This window comes from Bidens hawaiensis, unplaced genomic scaffold (genome assembly GCF_021521415.1).
Source record: "Bidens hawaiensis isolate Kalapana, Puna unplaced genomic scaffold, B.hawaiensis_p1.1 tig00030598_1, whole genome shotgun sequence".
NCBI classification, from domain to species: Eukaryota; Viridiplantae; Streptophyta; class Magnoliopsida; order Asterales; family Asteraceae; genus Bidens; species Bidens hawaiensis.
In genome coordinates this window covers 150,001-172,514 of record NW_027505187.1, presented here as the reverse complement: position 1 = coordinate 172,514, position 22,514 = coordinate 150,001, and the positions used below count along the sequence as shown (strand labels likewise).

At 39.5% G+C, this 22,514-nt stretch overlaps 1 long non-coding RNA gene across 1 annotated transcript in view; it reads left to right on the top strand.

The window, feature by feature from the left end:
* Positions 1–22,514, top strand: part of LOC143611334 (uncharacterized) — a 34,215-nt gene that overhangs the window by 4,660 nt on the left and 7,041 nt on the right. Inside the window, exon 3 of the long non-coding RNA XR_013149753.1 lies at positions 541–732. This is a non-coding gene — a long non-coding RNA (uncharacterized LOC143611334). The remainder of the gene's footprint in view (positions 1–540; positions 733–22,514) is intronic.

Below are 22,514 nucleotides of genomic sequence, written 5' to 3'. Positions count from 1 at the left end.
ACGATATGATATGCAAGAAATGGCCACTGATAACTAAAAGGATTGTTTAAGCGAACACGGGTTCGTTAAACAGCGAAAATCCTACTAAAAAGCGATATACTAATGGTTGATAGATTATTATGAAAAATGGGCCTTGAATGCTTGCATATGCTAATAATCATGTGAATTGTGTTTAGACAGATCACATGAATCGTATGGAAGAAGAACTGGTAAGGAGTCACGCAAAGGTCGGCGATTAAGGTACGTAACTATATTGTTACAAAGTTAATATTTTATGATATGATGAACTAAGTCATATCTCTTAAGAAATGATAAAAGGACCAAGCGGGTCAAAGCAAACGAATAAACGTGCACACAATGAAACTGACCCTATACTAATATTGTGGTGAATTGGTGTAATTGGTTTGACTTGGAAGGTCAAACTGACCAAGAATTAGTGATTCGATATGTTCGAGCACCCAAGTTGTTGTAGTAAACTATAGAATTTCTTAGTTGGCTAATAAAAGGAACGAAAGATTAACATAATATCAAAAAGGGCAGTTTGGTTAATTATGTGCAATTGAGATGGGTTATAACCCTTAAGAATAGTTGACATATTTAAATAGTTACTTTGCAGAGCGCGTATCTCACTCGTCGTTAAGATTTTGAGGACGGGCCTTATATTGTTGGAAAGGTCTATGCGTCTATTTCAATTCATATTTTATCATAAAAGTCTAAATAGGATCAGAAGTTGTCCAAACTACGGCGAAATGACGGGGCGAACTGATTGCTCACAGCTTTTCAATGGTTACTATCAAGCAACATTATATTTTTAATATCTATTTAATAATTTCAAACGAATATTCATGTACATCAAAGTTATAAATAAACAATTACATTAAACATCCAAAATTAAGTTCTTGTATCTTTTCTCTAACATGCATCCTAAGTTGCTTCAAACAATCTTGATAATCATGTCACACGATGACCTGCATATGAGTCGAAAATAATATAGTTTGTCAATACAAGGTTGAGTGAGTATAACACCAGATTTGAGACACTATATAATAATAGGTAAAAGTGCAAACTGTTCCTGTGAGATATACAGATAAGCCATAGCACATAACAATCAAACAATAATAAAGAAAGCAAACCATAAATAAGGCAAACCATAAATAAGGCAAACCATAAAGAAAGCAAACCATAAAGAAAGGGCTCAACCAATCCATATAAATGGACATTGGTTACCAAGCAAGGACTAAACCGCACCATAAAAATGGACATCGGTTGCCGAAGTAAGCAATAGCATACAAATAATCAAGCAAGCATGCAAATAGCAAGTTAGGAAAACTGATAAACACACAAGGATAAACAGTAGCGGTTGAGTACTATATATTATAAAAATATCTATGAACGCATATATCCCCAAAACGGTAAAAATAAGTAAAAGGGGAGAATGTGGTACTCACCTTAACAAGTAGGCAAAAGTGAAAGTAATCGATAAGAATGAAGATATAAGAGACGTCACGCTTGCCGAGACGTAGCAAAGACAATCCTAACAAGTGTAATAACGAGGATAACGATGTATCAATAAATAGACTAATAAGGAAACGAGTTATGGACGGGTTTCAAGGGTATAAACTAATTTATTGAAAATTTATTATTAAATTAAAAAGATTTCTTACAAGTTAATATTGTATAAAAATATAATTGTTTATAAATATTTAAACTTATACTATTAAATATATATATATATATATATATATATATATATATATATATATATATATAAATCTTTATAAAATACTTAACCAAAATTTATTTATAATAATAATGAGGTATATTTTTTATTTTAATTGTGAAATATAAATAAACAAAACCTTTTTAAATGTTTATTATATAACCTCTATTAATTTATAATAACTTCTGTATATATATATATATATATATATATATATATATATATATATATATAGTTCTGACCGGGATTTGGAAAAACTACAAGTTAAGATGACTGACTTTAGTAAAATATCGATTAATTATTTTACTTATAATATATATAATATAAACTAAATGGATAATATATATGACTAAAAGAATTATCACAAAAGAAAAAGAAACAATAAATAAATAAATAAATAAATAAATAAATAAATAAAATCGGGCCTAGAGGGGGCTTAAACCCACGAGCTCCAGCCCAGCAGATCAAACAAGTCACACACACACCAGCTCACGAAAACAAAAATAGATATGCAGGAAAGTTAAATATCCAAATCGAAATAAGAACCCTAGAACATATATCGGCCAATTCGTGTAATGTTTGGCCGATTAACCATAGGGTTAATCAACATTGGATCAAGACGAATAGATCCAAGTAATTTAATTACCTTAAAACTGCTGATATGGTGGTTAATTTTGCTCGCGAGTGGCCGACTATAGCAAGACCAAGAACAGATACGAGGTTGCTGATATAATTCAATTAACTATAGGGGTATTGTAGGCGCTAGTATAGAGATGCTATATGAGCGTTTAATTGAATTATGATGATAGTTATAATATATAACGAAGAACGTGATAGGTCGGCTAAAAAAACTTGGAATTTCCAATCAGTTTGATCTAATTTACTTAATTATAACGTCGGTCACGGTGATTTTGGAATGTATAACATATTAAAAGATTCAATTACTATGATTGTGACGAGAATTGAGGACCAAGAAATCAAACGAGTTATCGGGTTAAGGATATGAACATGGGTTATGGGTCGGGTTTGCTGGGTAAAAGGGTTAAATGGATATTAAATGTATAATTTTCAAAAAGGTCCTCAAAGATTAGAGGTGGAATCAAATACAGGTAATAGTTTCGTTTGGGGTTATAATTGCCATATTTTGAAAGTTATAAATATATCATATATAATTAATTGAATAATAATATAATAATATTTATCTTCTCGATAAACGCGATATTTTTAAATGAAATAACCCGAAAATTGAAGCGGGTCGGGTTAGATATTAGTTTAAAAGTCCGAGTTGTTACAGTCTCCCCTTCTTTAGGGAATTTCGTCCCGAAATTAAGAAATACTATAACAACACCATTTAATAAAAATACATAAGATTTAAAATTAATCATAATACAGAACTTCAGATAGTTGAAGTAACGCTTCAAACTCCGATAAGGACACTTATATATAGGATGTACCAACGGCGTATCCACCATGTCCTTATCAACTTTACATTTGTACCGTTATCTCAACTACTTACGGTCCTATGTTATGACACACAATTATTCGGATCATGATTTCCATGCGAGGACTTTGGTAATTACGTATGCATCCATAATTATTTAGATCGTCGGATGGTCCACATGACTCGTCCTATTGTGTGGGTTACAAAACGTTTAAGTAAAACATGATTTTTGAGGGAACAAAAATTTTAAGGAGTTTTTAATTTATAACACTAGAAAATCAACAATGCATAAAACATTTCAAAAGTTGTAGTGGATTTAAATAAAGAAATGTTTAAGACATCGCAAAGATATAAGTATTTAAAGTTGAAGAATGGGTAGCTTATAAATAGTTAAGGTTAATAAAGATAACGAAATAAGATGGAAGTAGACTTCAATAAATCTATACTATATAATAAATACAAGTTTTCTCATGCCACATGTCATTTTCTTATGCATTTCTATTCTTTCTTCCCGCCTCTCTCTCCTGTTAATTATACATACTTTTTAAAGTTCTTTTTATATATTTTTTAAAAAAGTTAGGTTTATTTATTAAACATTTTTATTATTTAACGGGTTCATTGTTAAAAACACGTGGATCTTTAATTGAACCCGACCCGCCTTCTTTTCACTTGTAACCGTAACATCTTTCTTTCTATCCAAATTTTGTCGATAAAAAATTTATCGATTCTCCTTTACTGTACATTCTTCAACTAATCGAACGTTTTCTTCTATTGATGGTTGGTTTGTAACGATTTTACCGTTTATGTTCTCATAATACTATTTTACTTTAGTTGCTACCATATTTTTAGTGTATTATTTAATTTTGTATCGAAAGAAGTATTTAAAGATTTATGATTTATAATTAAGTTTGTGAATAGTAGTTATAATTTAACTTTGTACTTACTTAATGTATTATTCAACTTTATTTATCAAAAGTTATCACTTTCAAAATTGAAGTTATCCAACCCGTGTAAAATACGGGTACATAACCTAGTCATCCATTTAATCAAAAGAAACTTTATTTATTAGATAGAAGGTAAGTAGTTCAAATTGAAAATAATCCAAGGCCATCAAGAGGTGTTACAATACATAATTAAGAAAAGACAAAAGAAATTAAGATAGATAAAGAAAATGGCAAAAGTCTTCGGGGTCCTTGCGTAGCTTAATTGATGTGACTTGAAGCACCATAAGCAGTTGCATTCATAGGAGTTGGAGCAGTAGATGTAAGGCCCCGTTTTCGGTAGCCCCACTTTAGCATCGGATTTACTCATAAACACAGTTCTTACAAATCAGAGTTAATTAAAACTTTCGCGGAATATAAAACTTGAACCGTTAATTACAAAACATTTATTCTTTTCTTTAATACCAACTTAAAACATCATATTTTAAACATCGTTTCTTCCATCTTCAGATGCTAGCCGTTCAATCCATGCCACGTGCCATCCTCAAGCTAGTTCTTTAATCTGCTCACCTGCATGCATACTAAAAGTCAGCTACGCTGAGTGAGTTCTAGTTAATCAGGCGACATACAATACATACACATATCTTACATACATACACATCTTAACCTTATATAAATATCCATAAGAGGAATGTCACATAGTATCTACTAAAATAACTATTACTATCACCCCTACTATTTATATCTCCATCGAAGGACACTCTATATATATATTCTCCATAGAAGGACAATCCTATATACTTCCATAGAAGGAACACTATGCTTTCCATCAAAGGAACGCTAGGCTTTCCATCAAAAAGGAACACTAGACTTTCCATTAAAGGAACACTAGGCTTTCCATCAAAGGAACACTATGCTTTCCATTAAAGGAACACTATGCTTTCAATCAAAGGAACACTCTATATATTATTCGTAGAGGGAACTCTATATATAAGTTATCATTTAATATCCATATAAGGAGACGATCATCACTATTCTTGACAATACGTGCAATATCCGAAGATCGTTCACGTATCGACAAGCAATCATCCTTACACTACATGCAATATTCATATTATTATTATTAACATGACAGTACGCGCAATATCCGAAGATCGTTCGCGTAACGACAAACAATCATTCATATCTATCACATATCATATATAGCATACACTTACCACTTAAGGTAAGTGTATTAACTAATCACGTCGAGTATGCGCACAGCCCCGAAAAACATAACAAGGAATGGGGCTAGAAACTCACCTAATTGCGGTCACGTCTTCCGTTAGTGGTTATTCCTTCTCTAGCTGAGCTTGGCTAACTGTTCAATATATGTTTGTTACTTAACTGTATAATTGTTTAAGTTGGTGTTCTAATTAGCCAACACACTTTCTAAGTTGGGCCTGCTTGTCTAAGTCCTACATATGGGCCAATTAGTTGGATCAGGTCCACTGTTTGTTAAAATCTCTAGGCCCAACTGACCAGGCCCAAGGTCAACAGAGCACCAGATGGCCGAGAACTCCAGGTAGAGATCTCATACTAGCCGAGAACTCATGTATGACCGAGAACACGTACTGGACCGAGAACACGAGCTGACCAAGAACTCTTGGTCACCGAGAACTCTCGTTGACCGAGTTCTCGTTTGGACCGAGAACCCAAGGTCTAATGCTTTCAGCTCGTTTTTCCTATCTTTCCATCGTTTCTTAGCCTATATAAATGTTTAACAGTTCATAACACAACTTTTAACCACCTTTCTCCACTATACCGTTTTACATCCGTTAAGGTTTCATTATCAAGATCTAGTCCGTTTATAGCATAAAGCTTGAACCTTTATTATTTTCAAAACCCGTTTTATGTATAAAGCTTAAAGCTTTATCGATTTTAAACCCATTTTAGCTAGATCTTTAGGTAACAAGTTGATTAGGTTCATCTTTAACATCAAGTTTGCATTTTTATGAAACATCTAGACCCGATCTACCCTAGGGTTAAGTTTTATGGAAAACCGTTCATAAAAACGTAACCTTTAACGTAAAGAACATACCGTTTTGATGTTTCTAGGTTACAACTAGCTTTGATTATGAACCTTGATCTTGTATTTAGTTTGTGGATCCAATATCTGTTGGTGTTCGGCTTGCTTTTGGCCTTGGATTTCTTCTTCTACTTGTGGTATTAAATAGGGAATGTATGTATGTGTTTTGAGGTGTGGAGAGAATAAGATGGAAAATATGGATGGAAATGGAAAGGATTAGGGTTTAAGGGGGTATATATACTCCCTTAAGCCCATGAACCTTACGTCCATCTTTCCTTTTTTGATCCATAACTAATCCCATCTAATTATCCTACTTACTCTTTCACATTTTTTAATTATTATTATTACCGTTCCACTAACTCACTTATTTCACTCGACGCAAATAATATAATAAATATTATTTTAGAAATTTCAGGATGTTACAGTAGAGGTAGTTGGATGTGGGGTAGCTTGAATAACGTGAGCTCGACCAGTTTGTAAGAAGGTTGTTTGGTGGAAATATGTCTAGTAAACTTGAGCTTGCGGTTGCGAGGTTTGGTAGTATTGGGTTAGGTAAGGTTGAACTTAATTGACGGGAAGAGCTTGAGGGACATGAGGATGATGAGTTTGAGTATGGGTCAAGTAGTAGGGTGTAGTTGTAGATTGAGCTTGATGAGCTTGGGTAAGTTGCGGGCACGCGTCACGGAGATGGTTTGGGTCCTTACAGTGGTAGCAAGCACGGGTACTAGGAAATCAGGTTGAGCATGAGGGGTAGGTTGTTGTGGGATGGCTTGTGTAGTAGGCGGGACACGGCAAGTGTTAGCAAGATGGTCATAACGGTTACATTTGATGGAGCGACATAATAGGGATTTAACCGAGTGATGACAGTTACAAATAGAGCATAACGGAAAAGGACCGAGGTAAGGTTTCTTATTTGAGGAGACTTGCGGGTGGTTAGGATTTGTTACAGCAAGGTTCTTACGTTTCTTGTTGTGAGGGTGAGTGGAGGTAGATGGTTTGTAGTCACCAACAAAGGAATTAGTGGGAAAAGTTGAATCGGTTGCATGGAGGTTCTGAATTTGAGTTACTATCCTAGGGATCGCAACGGTTATCTCTTTGGCGATACAGGCAGCCATACGGTGGTCATGAGAATCAAACGATTGATGTCGAGGATGACGGTGGTTTCTTAAATGAGACATTTTACGAGGACCAAAAAATTTAGATGTATAAGTTGAAGGATAAATTGAGGTAATCATACGAATAGTAAAATGTTTAACTATAGAGATCGCTTATAATAATGTTGCGTTAAGAAGTAAGGGGATTCGAACCACAAGGATTAAATACAAAAGATTATAAGATGAGGGGGTACATTGCGTAAATAGTTATTAAGTGATGTAGTCAATAATATTAATGTGTGATGACTACATGAGGAGTTAAGTCAAGTTAAAATTTAGATTATTAAGTTTATAATAAACTAACGAATTATAAATTGTGGATGTTGGCCTCCCATGAGCTTTCCATGGCAATTTGAATGGCCGAACAAATTAACGAAAAAAAACAATTGAGTTGGACATCCCATGAGTGTTACGTGGCAATTTGATTGTCCCAACTAATTAACGAATTAACAATGCAATGAAGTTTGTCGGCCCAAAGAGCGTTACACGGCGTTTTAACCGACCAAACTAAATAACGAACTATCGAAATAAATATGGAGTATCTTGTGAATCATCACGTTTGATTACTCCAAAAAAAATACGAAAACAAGTTAAGAAATGGATAGTAGGAGTGCCCATGGGTTCCATGGATTTTTCACCTAACTAACCATTTAAATAACAGAACACAATAATCGGGAAAACCGAGCTTAGCCACGTATCACCGTGAATTCGGTTAAAATCAACCTAAGGTGTCGGTCATATGGCATTTATGGGTCTCGCTCGGGTCTTTAGGGTTGAGTACTGTGGTCAGGTTATCACCCAGGTAAGGAATATCGTCTTACCTTTGGTTCTTGGAACCGTTTTTCCTGTGCCCAACTCACAGTTTCTCTTCCCCATTCATGTATCATAGGGACATGCCACATAACCGAGCCTTAAGGTGTAGGAGTGAAAATAACAGGTGAGAATTCTTAAGGAATTTCCCAAAAATAAAAGTAATTTACTTTTCAAAAAGTTTTCTTTGAATGTTGAGGCATAGCCTCGGAGTTTGTGTGTGTGTGCATAACAATACAATAGATAATAAATAATAATTATCTAAGAAAGCTGTAAACAATTTAATTTAAACACAAAAAGGTAAACAGATCGGCACGTATAGGGCTCCTAAACATGTGTCTAAGGCAATTTCTAACGACCTATCTTAAACCTTCGGCTCTGATACCAATCTGTCACACCCTAACCTACGGCGGAAATGCCGGGGCGAACTGATTGCTCACAGCTTTTCAAAGGTTACTATCAAGCAACATTATAAGTTTTAATATCTATTTAATAATTTCAAACGAATATTCATGTACATCAAAGTTATAAATAAACAATTACATTAAACATCCAAAATTAAGTTCTTGTATCTTTTCTCTAACATGCATCCTAAGTTGCTTCAAACAATCTTGATAATCACGTCACACGATGACCTGCATATGCATTGAAAATAATATAGTTTGTCAACACAAGGTTGAGTGAGTATAACACCAGATTTGAGACACTATATAATAATAGGTAAAAGTGCAAACTGTTCCTGTGAGATATACAGATAAGCCATAGCACCTAACAATCAAACAACAATAAAGAAAGCAAACCATAAATAAGGCAAACCATAAAGAAAGCAAACCATAAAGAAAGGGCTCAACCAATCCATATAAATGGACATTGGTTACAAGCAAGGACTAAATCGCACCATAAAAGTGGACATCGGTTGCCGAAGTAAGCGATAGCATACAAATAAGCAAGCAAGCAAATAGCAAGTTAGGCAAACTGATAAACACACAAGGATAAACAGTTGCGGTCGAGTACTATATAATATAAAAATATCTATGAACGCATATGTCCCAAAAACGGTAAAAAAAAGGGGAGAATGTGGTACTCACCTTAACAAGTAGGCGAAAGTGAAAGTACGCGATAAGAATGAAGATATAAGAGACGTCACGCTTGCCGAGACATAGCAAAGACAATCCTACAAAGTGTAATAACGAGGATAACCACTAAGCTGACACGCTGGAGTTGGCTGCTGGCACAACAGGGTGGTGCCTTACCGCACCGCAGGCGGACGCGCGGTAGCGTTCGTGGTGGTGCTTCAGGATTCCAATGTACTGCGTCCAAGATCAGAACGAGGTTGCCGGCAGACCACTGCCGTCCCATTCTTGAGTGAGCTGGAGCGCAGCCATCTTATCCACTGAACTAGCTAGAAGCTATCGCTTCGGGTCGAAGCACTAAAAGAAAAGGACCGGGAAAGGCGGCGACATAGGAACCACGGGACCCCTACTAGTCAAGGGAAAACGGAAGTGCGCTACTGCGCACCAGCTGAAAAATCCTTTTCCCTTTTAATAAAATGAAGGTAAGCTTCATAGCTCCAATCTAGTAAAGGGGCTTTGATGGATTGCCTTTGTATAGGTTGGGTTGCTGGATACGGGATCCTCGTAGTAGGCTGGACCAACATCCAACCGAGAGAGGGCAGTCTTTAAAAGCAACAGGTTGGGAAACCAAGAGAACGCTTGGCCTTTTGTTATCTTCTTCCCGCCTTAGGAGTAGGAGTAGCACAAACAGAGGGATTAGCATTATGGACCATAAACCACTAACGCCTTCCTCGTTGGGGCTCCGTGCACTGGGAAAAGACTCTAGCGACGGGAAACCGGCTACTGGTTACAATGCTCCAATAAGGTATCGAGAGGGCTATCACATTCAGGTGCGAAGTAATTAGCCCTATTTGTAAAGTAGCTCTATCCTATTTAGGGAGTGAAGGCTAAAAATGGCTTGATGAACCGTTCCGTTCGCCAAGCACCGGCCCCAATCACTTGCTTATCGTAGAGGTGTTGGTACATGTGTGTCAGTAGTTCATAGTCTAGCATTTGTAATCGAGTCTGTAATGCAATTATGTTTTGATTATGTTTATTTGTGTAATACGCGAAGTTGTCAACAAGTTCGCTATGGCGAACTTGTTGAACCAGCGAAGTTATTGACAACTTCGCCTGTGGCGAAGTTGTCGTGTTTATATAAACTATTCAGCGGAACAGTTTATGTGTTGGTCGTTTAGGTTTTTGTTTCAGTTGTTCAGTGAACGTGTTTCGTGTCATAGTCTGTAACAGTGACCTCGGGTCACGTGTTTGTTATCAATATAACGTGGTTGGTTTATTGCTTGCGTGTTCGATCTCTACATACTCTACACTCGTATCTACCTACGCAGGGATTCCGCACCTGCGTTGTTAGCGACATCCCGTGTACGATCCGTCCAGGAACCTACAATTGGTATCAGAGCCATCGGCTCGATTGTGAGGTTCGGGATTTCACGCGGGTGTAGAAAACGTCTCGTTTGACCTATTCGCGGGACGTGTTTTTGTTGGGATTGAGTTTTGCTCGTGCTTGACAGTCATTTTCAAGCCATTACATTGATCGGAAACTGCTGGATTGACGAAAACAGATCTGAACAGTTTCCTTGTTCATCGGGCGAAGTTACCGTTCTTCGGGCGAAGTAACCATTATTCAGGCGAAGTTGCCGTCACTGGAATTAGGGTTTCGGCGAAGATATAAGGTTTAGCGAAGTTAACCACAACTTCGCTTACCTCATAAGTTCGCCTTAGCGAAGTTATCCGCAACTTCGCTTTCCACCCAAGTTCGCTTACCTCTTAAGTTCGCCAAGTCTAGCGAAATTTAAGAACTCAGCGAAGTTCTCTTTTCAGCGAAGTTAACTTTCAAGCGAAGTTATTCTTAACTTCGCCTACTGAGCTGTTTTAATATTTTTTTTGTATTTTCAGGTTTTTCAGGTTTTCGCAAGAATGTCGTCAATTAACATCTCTGATTTGGTCAAGATGGAAGTAGAAGCGGGGTCTGCCACTAAGGCCCCGAGGCTGATGAAAGGAACTGACTTCGTGGCATGGAAGGACAGATTCATCCAATACATCAAATACCAGGATGCCAAAATGTGGGTGTGCATCCAGGATGGATATATCCCTCCAACTGCGCAATACGAAGGTCGCGATGTGGTTAAGAAGTACAGCAAAATGGAGGACGAAGAAAAGAAAATGTACGAGGCCGAAAGCAAGGCCCATGCTGCGATAACAATGGCACTTCCTCAAGAGGTTCTCCATACGTTCCGAAAGTACACTTCTGCGAGAGAGCTTTGGGATGCTCTTGAAAATAGATTCGAGGGGAATGTGGGTATCCGTGCATCAAAGATCAAACTCTTAAAAACCCAGTTCTCCGTCTTCAAATTTTTGAAGAATGAATCACTGGATGATATTATCACCAGATACTATCATCTAATGACAGAGCTTAGCAATTATTCAATTGCTTACCGAGAAGAAGAGATCGTTGAAAAGCTTCTCGATGCTCTCCCACCGAAGTGGGAAATGTACACCGTTCTTATGAGGGAAGACAGAGACTTTCCTAATTGTGATCTTGAAACGGCAGTAAACAAGCTCAGAACTTATGAGCTTAATATGGTTCGAAAAGAAACACCAACAGATCAGATACAAGACCCTGGTATGTATGGTGCAAAGGTTAACTCAGGCTCGAGTTCGAGGCCTGAATCTGCTGCTTATTACTCAAAAGGGGAGTCAGGTTCTGACTCTTCTCATGAAGGAAACGTTTCTGTAAACTCGAATGGTGATGTCTGTTTCGTTGCTGGAGGATCAAGTACTTCAAAGCCTCAAGCATCCTCAAGTGGTTTTTCTGCAAATGCCTCAAGCAATAATTATTCCAAGATGCCTATGAGTGTAAAATCTGCTGAAGAGCAGTTTGCAGTCTATGCATCATTTATTGCTTCCTACGAAAACTACATTCAGGGGAAGATTGTGGACCCTGCTGCTCTAGATGAGGATTACGACCAGATCGATGCTGATGATCTGGAGGAGATGGATTTGCAATGGCAAATGGCAATGATTGTGAGGCGTGTAAAACGGTTTATGAACAAAACTGGGAGAAAGTTTGTTGGTGGTAGGCCCGGGTTCGACAAATCCAAGGTAAGGTGCTATAATTGTCAACAGTACGGGCACTTTGCCAAGGAATGCAGAAATGAGAGGGTTGAACGAGGACAAGGTCGGCCTACACAACACTCTGGAGTTAACAGAGAGATTAACGCCATGTTAACCAGAGAAGCAGGTGAGTACAACTGGAACTCGCATTCAAGTGGTTCTGGTGAGCAAGCGAACATGGCTGAGGCTGAAGTTAAAGAATGTGAGAAGGTTGATGGAATTGAGAAAGCTACTGAAGAAGAAACAGCTTTCATGGCAGATGACAAGGATAATCGCTCCGAGGTAAGTACTAAGAATATTTGTACTAGTTGTGAGAATTTGTCTGAGCAACTTAAAACGATAACTGATTAGTATGTCCGTTTAGATGCTGACTTTAAAACTATTAAAGAAGATCACCATTTTACGAAAGCAAGAGAAACGAGTTATAAAATTAAAATAAAAGCATGTGAAAAAGACATTCAAAGCTTAAAAATTAAACTTGCTGAGAAAATTGAAATAATTGATCTTAGTTATGAAGTTTTAGAGGAAAAAAACAAAATTGATTGCTGATCGAGATAAACAGATTGCTGACCACCAGGTGAAGGTGGTGGAACTGAACCGCAAACTTGAGCAGTTCCGGAATTCCTCGGCCATCCTTGATCACCTCGTGAGTGATCCAGGTACCTCTGCAAAGAGGGGAGGAATCGGATATAATGAAGTTCCACCACCCTTTAACCACAACTATACTTATAATCCGAGTGTTCAGAAATCTGTTGATTTCGAAGTTCCTCAGACAACTCCAATCAAGATTACAAGTGTAAAACCAAGTGTTAGCTGTGCGAAACAAGTTCGCCTGTTTCTAATGTGAATATTTCTGTTTCAAGTCCAGTCTCATCGGATTCGGATAAGTTGTCCGAATCTGGTCAGACAAAAGAGAAGGTAGGGTTACCCACCGATGGAGATAAAAATAAAGTTTCTAAAAAGAGTTCTCCACTCAATCCGTACGTCCCACCTTATGTGAGACGAACGGCTGGTAACACTGCCTCTACATCCAAACCAACATTTGACAAGAAAATGGAGAGTCGGTGTTGCTTTAGATGTAACAAATTAGGGCATTTAGTTGCAGATTGCCCTCTGGAGCCGAGATTCAGAGGTGTGAAGCCAAATAAAACTGAGTATAAGCATCATTTTGTTACTGCTAAAAATGAAAACTTTAAAAAATGCCAAAATGTAACGAATTCAAGTTTTCATAAAAACCAACCTCAGTTTTACAACCAAACCTCAAGATATAACACTTTCAGTTCTCAAAGGTTTGGAAGGGATTACACTCAATCTGCAGGGAGATTCCCTAACAGGACTTACAGAAATTATCCTGATGCTAACTTGAGAAAGCCAGGGTACGGGACGTATCGATCCAAGACCAATTGGTCTTGGGTCCCAAGATTCTAACTCTTTGTTTTATTGTGCAGGAACAGTTGAACAGGGCTGCCAACAATCTTTGGATTGTAGATAGCGGCTGTTCCCGGCACATGACAGGCAACAAACACTTGTTGCAAGATTTAAAACCTGTTCAGGGAGCAAGAGTTAGTTTTGCTGGTGAGAGCGGTGGTAGGATTACTGGTAGAGGAACTGTGTCGAATGGGAGAATGACACTTGAGAATGTAAATTTTGTGGAGGAATTAAAGCACAATCTGCTGAGTGTGTCGCAGATTTGTGATAAAGATTACACTGTCCATTTCACAAAGAATGAAGCGATCGTATTAAAGCCTGGTTTTCAAATACCAGACGAATGGATAGTGATGAAAGCTCCACGTGAAACGAATACATATGTGATGGATATGAGGTCTACTGAAATGGCCACTGGAGAATCCTGTTTAATGACAAAAGCAAGCGAATCAGAATCAGAATTATGGCACAGGAGAATGGGACATATTCATCTTCGGAAGATGAACTTCATTGTCAAGAATGGGCTTGTGACGGGCGTTCCCTTAAAAAGTTTTAACTTTGAAGACAAATGTATAGCATGCAAGAAGGGAAAGCAACACAAGAAAACCCATCTCACCAAGAAGATTAACTCAATTGCCGGTACTCTAGAACTACTTCATATGGATCTCTTCGGTCCCGTGAATGTACAAAGTCTAGGAGGTACCTCTTACTGCTTGGTGATCACTGATGACTACTCGCGATATTCGTGGGTATATTTTCTGAAAACGAAAGATGAGACGGCTCAAATGGTGAAGAATCTAATTACAAAAGTTGAGAACGTCATGAGTAAATCAGTTAAATTCATCAGAAGTGACAATGGGACAGAGTTCAAGAACTTTGAAATGGAAATCTTCTGTCTTCAGAAGGGAATTGAACATCAATACAGCGCTCCGTATACTCCGCAACAGAATGGAGTGGCTGAAAGGAAGAACCGAACGTTAATTGAAGGAGCCAGAACTATGCTGGCAGACTCGAAGCTTCCTGTGATGTTCTGGGCTGAAGCAGTTGCTACAGCCTGCTATGTTCTGAATAGGGTGTTAACCGTTAAGAGACTTGGAAAAACTTGTTACGAGCTTATGCACGGAAGGAAGCCCAACTTGTGCGGTCTTGAACCATTTGGGTCTCCTTGTTCGATTTTGAAGACTAACTCGAAATTTGGTGAAGTAGCCGATGAGGGAATCCTAGTCGGTTATGTTGTTGGGACTCCCAACAGACGGGTCTTCAATACGTCGACTTGCAAGGTGGAGGTGGTTTGTAACACCGACATTACTAGTTACCAACCGCCAAAACCAAGCAATGGACCTGCTGAGCTTTTCGACTATGTTAAACTTTTTAAGTCGTTTAACGTACCTGATTTGGAAATTTCTGAAGAAGACGAAAGAGCTGTGACGAAGATGATACTTGATGAGGAAGAGAATCTATTGCAACATCAGATGTTTGAGAAATCTCAACCTTCCACATCAAACCCTATCGATACCCTTGCGGCCTCAACTGAAGATGAGTTTATCAATCCTTTTCACTCTCAGCCAGAAACAGCCATAGATGAGATCTCTTCAAACTTGGAAGACAATTTACATGTCGGTGCTGTTCCGACCACGAGAATTCACAAAGATCACCCATTGGAGAACGTTATAGGTGATGTGTCCTCCAGTGTACAAACCAGAAGTAGCTTGAATGAGCACACCTGTGTTTTTACAAGCATAAAAGATACGGGTATAATGAATGAATGTTTGTACTCCTGCTTTATAAGCCAAATTGAACCAAAGAATTATCAAATGGCTTTAAAGGACAGCTCGTGGGTCGAGGCCATGCAAGAAGAGTTGGCTCAGTTCGAGAAAATGGAAGTTTGGACCTTGGTTGAAAAACCAAGAAATGTGCATGCTATAGGCACAAAATGGGTGTTCAAGTGTAAGAGAGATGATAAGGGAATTATCGTAAGAAATAAGGCGAGGCTGGTTGTTAAAGGTTTTAATCAGCAAGAGGGTATTGATTACAATGAGGTGTTTGCTCCTGTCGCCCGGTTAGAAGCGATTCGATTGTTTTTGGCGTTTGCTGCATTTAAAAAGATGAAGGTATTTCAGTTGGATGTGAAGAGCGCGTTTCTAAATGGGAAAGTTGATGAGGTTGTGTATGTTGAGCAACCTCCGGGTTTTCCTGACCCAGACTTTCCTGATCACGTATACAGGTTGAGCAAGGCGTTATATGGGTTACATCAGGCACCTCGTGCCTGGTATTCAACGTTATCGGACTACTTGCTGGAAAATGGTTTTGAAAGGGGATTGATTGACAGTACGTTGTTTGTGAAGAGAGAAGGATGTGACTTCCTACTGGTTCAAGTCTACGTGGATGATATCATTTTTGCTGCATCAAGAGTATCCATGTGTCAGGATTTTGAAGCTGTCATGAAGAAACGATTCGAGATGAGTGCTATGGGTGAACTAACTTTCTTTCTAGGATTGCAGGTTGATCAGAAGAAGGATGGGATGTTCATTCATCAAACGAAGTACGTTCATGATGTGCTGAAAAGATTCAAGATGGAGGACAGTTCTCCATATGATACTCCAATCTGCGTCAATCACAAATTGGGTGCTGAATCAGATGGTGACGCAGATGTGGACCCAACTCTGTATCGGGCAATAATAGGTTCATTAATGTATTTAACTGCTTCTAGGCCTGATATAATGTTTGCTGTTTGTCTTTGTGCACGTTTTCAGGCAAATCCGAAAGAATCTCATTTGAAAGGTGCAAAGAGGATACTACGGTATCTCAAGGGCAAGCCGAAGCTGGGGTTGTGGTACCCGAAGGGAGGAGACGTTGAACTGGTGGCATATACAGATTCTGATTATGGGGGATGCAATCAGAGTCGGAAGTCAACCACAGGAGGCTGTCAGTTTCTTGGAGGAAGATTAGTTTCCTGGCAGTGCAAGAAACAGACATCAGTTGCAATTTCAACATGCGAAGCTGAATACATGGCAGCATCCAACTGCTGCTCTCAGGTTTTGTGGATTCAGCAACAATTACGCGACTATGGTCTGAATTTCTTACTCACTCCTATTTTAATTGATAACACTGCCGCCATCTCAGTAATTAACAATCCCGTGAAGCACAGTAAAACTAAGCATATTGACATTCGTCATCACTTCATACGGGATTGTGCTGAGAAGAAACTGATCAAGATCGAAAAAGTTGATACACTTGAAAATTTTGCTGACTTGTTCACAAAAGCGTTTGATAAATCCAGATTTCAAAACCTAATTGAGCTGAACGGGATGATCAATCCCGAGTAACCAGGCCTTTGTGTTTATTTAAAAAAAAAAAAAAAAATTATTATTAAAAATTTTGTGTCATTATTGCTTAAAATTAGTCGGTTACCTCAGTTTGATGGACATATCCTCGGATATGTTTTGGTCCTCGTTTCGACTTAGAGAATGAGGATAGCCATTCACCGGAAGACTGAAAGTGACCGGGGCAGTTATGACATGTGTTCTTTCAGTTGCTGAAAATTAGTCGGTCATTCTTAGTAAGAAGGACACATACTTGTATGTGGTCGGTCCAGTTGATCCATTGGATCTTCAGGATAGCCGTTTACCTGACGACTTTGACGTGATCGGGGCGATTGAAATCAAAATTTTATAGGGAAATGAAATTACTTTTCAAGTCTAATACTTCGTATGAAGTTCTTTGCTGTGTTTAACAGAAAATTGATCCAACCTTGGAAAATGATATATATACTGATTGTGTGTGCTTAACTAGTGAAGTTATTAGGCTTAAAAGGCTTTAGAACAGTCATTGTATGTCATGGTAAATTTTCATGGTGCGTAATAGTGTATGTGATACTAACTTAAACTACTCGAATTTACGTGGAAACTCCTTAAGAGTTTTGAATGTCTTCACACATATCTTTCCGAATGATAGGCAGAAAAGCGACTACCCAGTCATACACGAGCCCGTGAGTGTTCTGATTCCCGTGAAGAAAGCATTTCAAGACACTGCAGTGATCCAGATACGGGACTTGCAGTGGTTTAGTACTCCGAAGTCAATAAGAATGTTTGGTTTAAAAAAAAAAAAAAAAAAAAAAAAAAGGATAGTTTTAGTACTTATGAGACATAGTAACAATCAAGACTTCTCAATTCTGGAGTAAGAAGAGAACGGGAAGCAGACAACGAGTATATACAAGTTAATCAGACACTATGGGTCGAAGTCAACTCGGGGTGACTTGGGTATAGCCAAATACGCTTTGAGAATAGATAGAAGACATCATTATCTCTGAGTTGTTGCCAACTTAAAATTTTGAGCTTAACTGAACCTTAATCCGTATCACAGAAACGATGAAAACCATTTAAATTATTTACATGCTTACAACCTGTTTCTCTATGTCATAATACAGCTAAACACGGATCCAAGTGACAGTCACATAGTTAGTATGATTCCTGTTAGGATCTTTTCTAAAACATAGTGGTCCCTGACTAGACTGAAATTTGATCCCTTATTTCGTTAAAATTTTTATAAGTTTTTCTATTTTTGTAGTTGTGTTATTGTAAAACTGGTTACTTGGACATGATCATTTTTGTTTAACTCTTTTTGAAAACTTCTAATGTTAACTGCAAGATTATTCAAACTTAAAGGGCTGATTTTGAAATTACGGGCGAAGTTGTTGAATTCGGCGAAGTTGTGCTTAACTTCGCCTAGGCGAAGTTAAACGTAACTTCGCCTGAACCAACTCAGCCCTATATAAGGACTTTTGAAACAGTAACAGTACCATATTTTTGAATTTCCGGCGAACATAAACAAAAAAATCAAGAAACCGTATTATCCGGCGATATTGTTTACCTTCCGTTTTTCGATCTTTGTTTCCTGTTTCTAGTGTTTATTCACGGTATGTGTTGTCAATATCATTCCCAAACATACTCGTTCGTTATAGTTGTACCCGGTTCGAGACCTCGGGTCGTCGAACCTTCAAAACCTAGTTTTTCAACCGAGTATTACGTGTTCATGGACGACCTTTACGTCTCAAAATCATTAATCTATGTTGTTCTTCACTCCTAAATCGTCAAATCGTTGCGAAAACATCGGATCTAAACCTTTGAATCTGAACAGTCTCCGTTTCAGATTCAGGCGAAGTTAAGGTTTAGGCGAAGTTATCCACAACTTCGCCAGGAGATTAATTTCGCCTGTGGCGAAGTTATCCGTAACTTTGCCTTGAACTCAAGTTCGCCAGTGGCGATGTTGTGATAAGGCGAAGTTATCATCAACTTCGCCTATACCATTTTACTTAACAGTTTTTAGACGAACTTACAGTTGACGCGAAGTTGTTCCCAACTTCGCCTCACCTATAAGTTCGCCTGTACAGGTTTAATCACAACTTCGCACGTGGTACAATGCGAACTTGTTATTTGCTTAACTGTTCTCTAACTTGTTTTGTTTTGTGCAGATATGGCTGCTGTTGGAGGTGCTGGTGGTGACGACGGTGATGATCAAAGACAATTCTTTCCAGCACATAACCAGTACATCACTTTAGATCCAGACGCACGAGGCGTAGAAGACTACAGGGAGATTATCACGTTTCTCCTGCGAACAAGAGTCTTTCACGCGCTCACAAATACACTGCCCATTTCTCTGCCTAACATTGAAGAGTTTTGGCAGACAGTGTATTATGATTGCAGGCCTGAGCCTCCGGTGATGCGAGCAACCGTAAATGGTCATAACATACAGTTTTCCTCGGAAGACATACGGTTGGCTCTGCAGTTCGGTGAAGAAACAAGAGATGACCCAACGAAGTTCGTAGCTCCTTTCCGGGATGGAGCTTATTTGAGGATGGGTTATTCGGGTCCGCTGGGGGACTCGCAGAGGAGGAAAGGGTTTCTACTGGATCAATGGCGCTTCCTGATGCATGTACTGATTGTATGCATGTCCGGCAGGAAGGCAGGAACAGATGGGATGGGCGCGACGATGCAGTCGGCCATGATAGCGCTGACTTACAACCGCAGATATTCTTTTAGTCAGCTAATTTTCTACGAGATTGATCGTCAGCGAAGGGCTGTGGCGCGCGAGCGATTCACTATGTATCCTCGTTTCTTACAAATGATTTTGAATCATGTCGCTCCGTCGCTACCGCAAAGACGCCCAATAAGATACGTCGAATGCGTGACGAAACGTATCTTTGCTCAGTGCCGCACCTCGAGCACTCGTAGCAAGCCTGAGCTGCGTCCCAGGCATACTCCACTGTTCGGGTATCTTATCAACCCGGGGTATGTTCCTGCAGGAGGGGACGAGTTCAGAGACCCACAGCCACATCAGGCGGCAGCACCACATGCTGTATCAGCTGCGCCTGTTGTATCTACTGTTGCCTCTGCTGCTGTGCCAGCTGCGGTATCTACTGCTGTGTCTACTGCTGAAGATGTTGATCTTAATGCTGCCTTTGGCGTACATGGTGTGTTTGATATGGATGTCTCGGGTCCTCAGTTTGTGGATGTTACTAGAGCAGTTACTTCGGTAGCTGACTCCGATCTAGACGAAACGTTTGCTGAAGCGAGACGACTTATGGTGTCTCGGGAGAAAATTACGGGAAAGAGGCCGAGAACGGTAGACGAGGATGAGGACGAAATTGATGAAGAGGAGGCAGTGCAGATTGTGCTCAGACGTTCACGAAGAGAACGGACATGTATGGGTTCTGGAGCTGGAGAATCTTCGAGGCTGGTACGTTTTGCTCCACCTGCCTTGTCTGGTATGTCTCTTATTCCTACGACAGCACAGGTTACTGCTGCCGAGACGTCGGCCCCAGCTGTTGTGTCTCTACCACCCCAATCGCTTACTACACCGGTGGTGGTTGCACGATTTGTGGAGTCGACCGTCACTACTACTGCTGGGTTACCAAGTGTACCACCTGCGGTCACTTCTGCTGCTGATGTCCCGCCAACTCCAACGCCTACTTCAGATTCCGAGAGGATTACATCACTAGAGCAGATTGTTGCTGATCAGACAAAGACCATTCAGAGCCTAGTGGAATCCAATCGACTACAAGCAGCCCTCCTGGTTGAACACGGAAAGGTGATAGATGCCTTCAAGGCATTCTTGGCATCTCAGGGGGAGAAGACGTGTAGGGGAGATGAGTTGAGGACGAAACGGAGAGAAGATCATGACGATGATCCCAATGCACCGGAAGGTGCAGGTGGTGAGCTGCCAAGAACCTCTCAGGCTCTTGGGGCTTCCACAGCTGAGGGGGAGTCTACAAATGCAGCTGGTGACGACGTGGTAGCTGGTGATGATGATGCTGATGTTGAAGATGTTATCGACGCATTGAAAGAGTTGGATGAGGAGGATGATGAGTTTATGATTGAAGATGATGTGTTGCCAGTTGATGAGATCGAGAGGATTGGAGAGCAGATTACGGTTGAAAACGTGTTGGAAGAAGGTGAGATTGTTGATGACTCCGTGGAACATGAGATTCCGGAGGTTGAGAGACCAGGGTTGGGTGATGAGAACGTGGAGGAAGATGCTGAGTGGGAGGAACAACCGAAATGGAAGGAGGGTTGTGCCCACTGGTTCGTAAAGACGAAGAAGCCGGCGGTCCCTAAGATGTTCAGAAAAAGTTACAATATTAAGGGATACGCGGAAGCCAAGAAATGTATTATCTGCTGGTTATACGACGAGCAGCTGCGGCTCTTCGTGATCAAGAGATACGATGGCATTCAGTACTTCCAGAGAAAGTTGAGATCTCTAAACACACTGCCAGAATGTGAAGTAAAAGATTTAGCCAGATTGGGATTGGTAAACAGAAGTGAAGACAACATGGCTAGAATCATTGCGAAGATCGTGTGGAAAGAGTGCGTTAAAGAGAAAAAGTTTGAGCTACTGAAACCACAAAAGGGGAAACTTGTCGAAGACAAGGATAGAGGTCTGAGAGTTGATGGAAAACCTTGGATGGTCATGAAATACAAACCGATCCGGTGCCTTAAAGAAGTACCGATGAAGTTCATGCCCAAGGACGTGCTCAAAGATCTAAAATGGTGGTACGTGGATTGCGAGACAGCTGAGGCGGTAATGGAAGATGAGGATGAACAAGAAGTACTTCGGGTTTACGACCCGATGCATCTTGTTAATCTATCGCAGGCTGATCTGAAAGTGCTCAACGAGAAGAAGATCTTCTACATTCCTGCTTGGAAGGATCAAGCTAGGAAATATCAACGGGTGGTATCGGTATGTGTTAGAGAAGGAGTGCACGCGTAGAGATGCAAGATTACAAGACTCAAGATTTGAAGATCAAGATATGAAGCTACTGCCAAGGGGGAGTCTGTTGGTACATGTGTGTCAGTAGTTCATAGTCTAGCATTTGTAATCGAGTCTGTAATGCAATTATGTTTTGATTATGTTTATTTGTGTAATACGCGAAGTTGTCAACAAGTTCGCTATGGCGAACTTGTTGAACCAGCGAAGTTATTGACAACTTCGCCTGTGGCGAAGTTGTCGTGTTTATATAAACTGTTCAGCGGAACAGTTTATGTGTTGGTCGTTTAGGTTTTTGTTTCAGTTGTTCAGTGAACGTGTTTCGTGTCATAGTCTGTAACAGTGACCTCGGGTCACGTGTTTGTTATCAATATAACGTGGTTGGTTTATTGCTTGCGTGTTCGATCTCTACATACTCTACACTCGTATCTACCTACGCAGGGATTCCGCACCTGCGTTGTTAGCGACATCCCGTGTACGATCCGTCCAGGAACCTACAAGAGGCT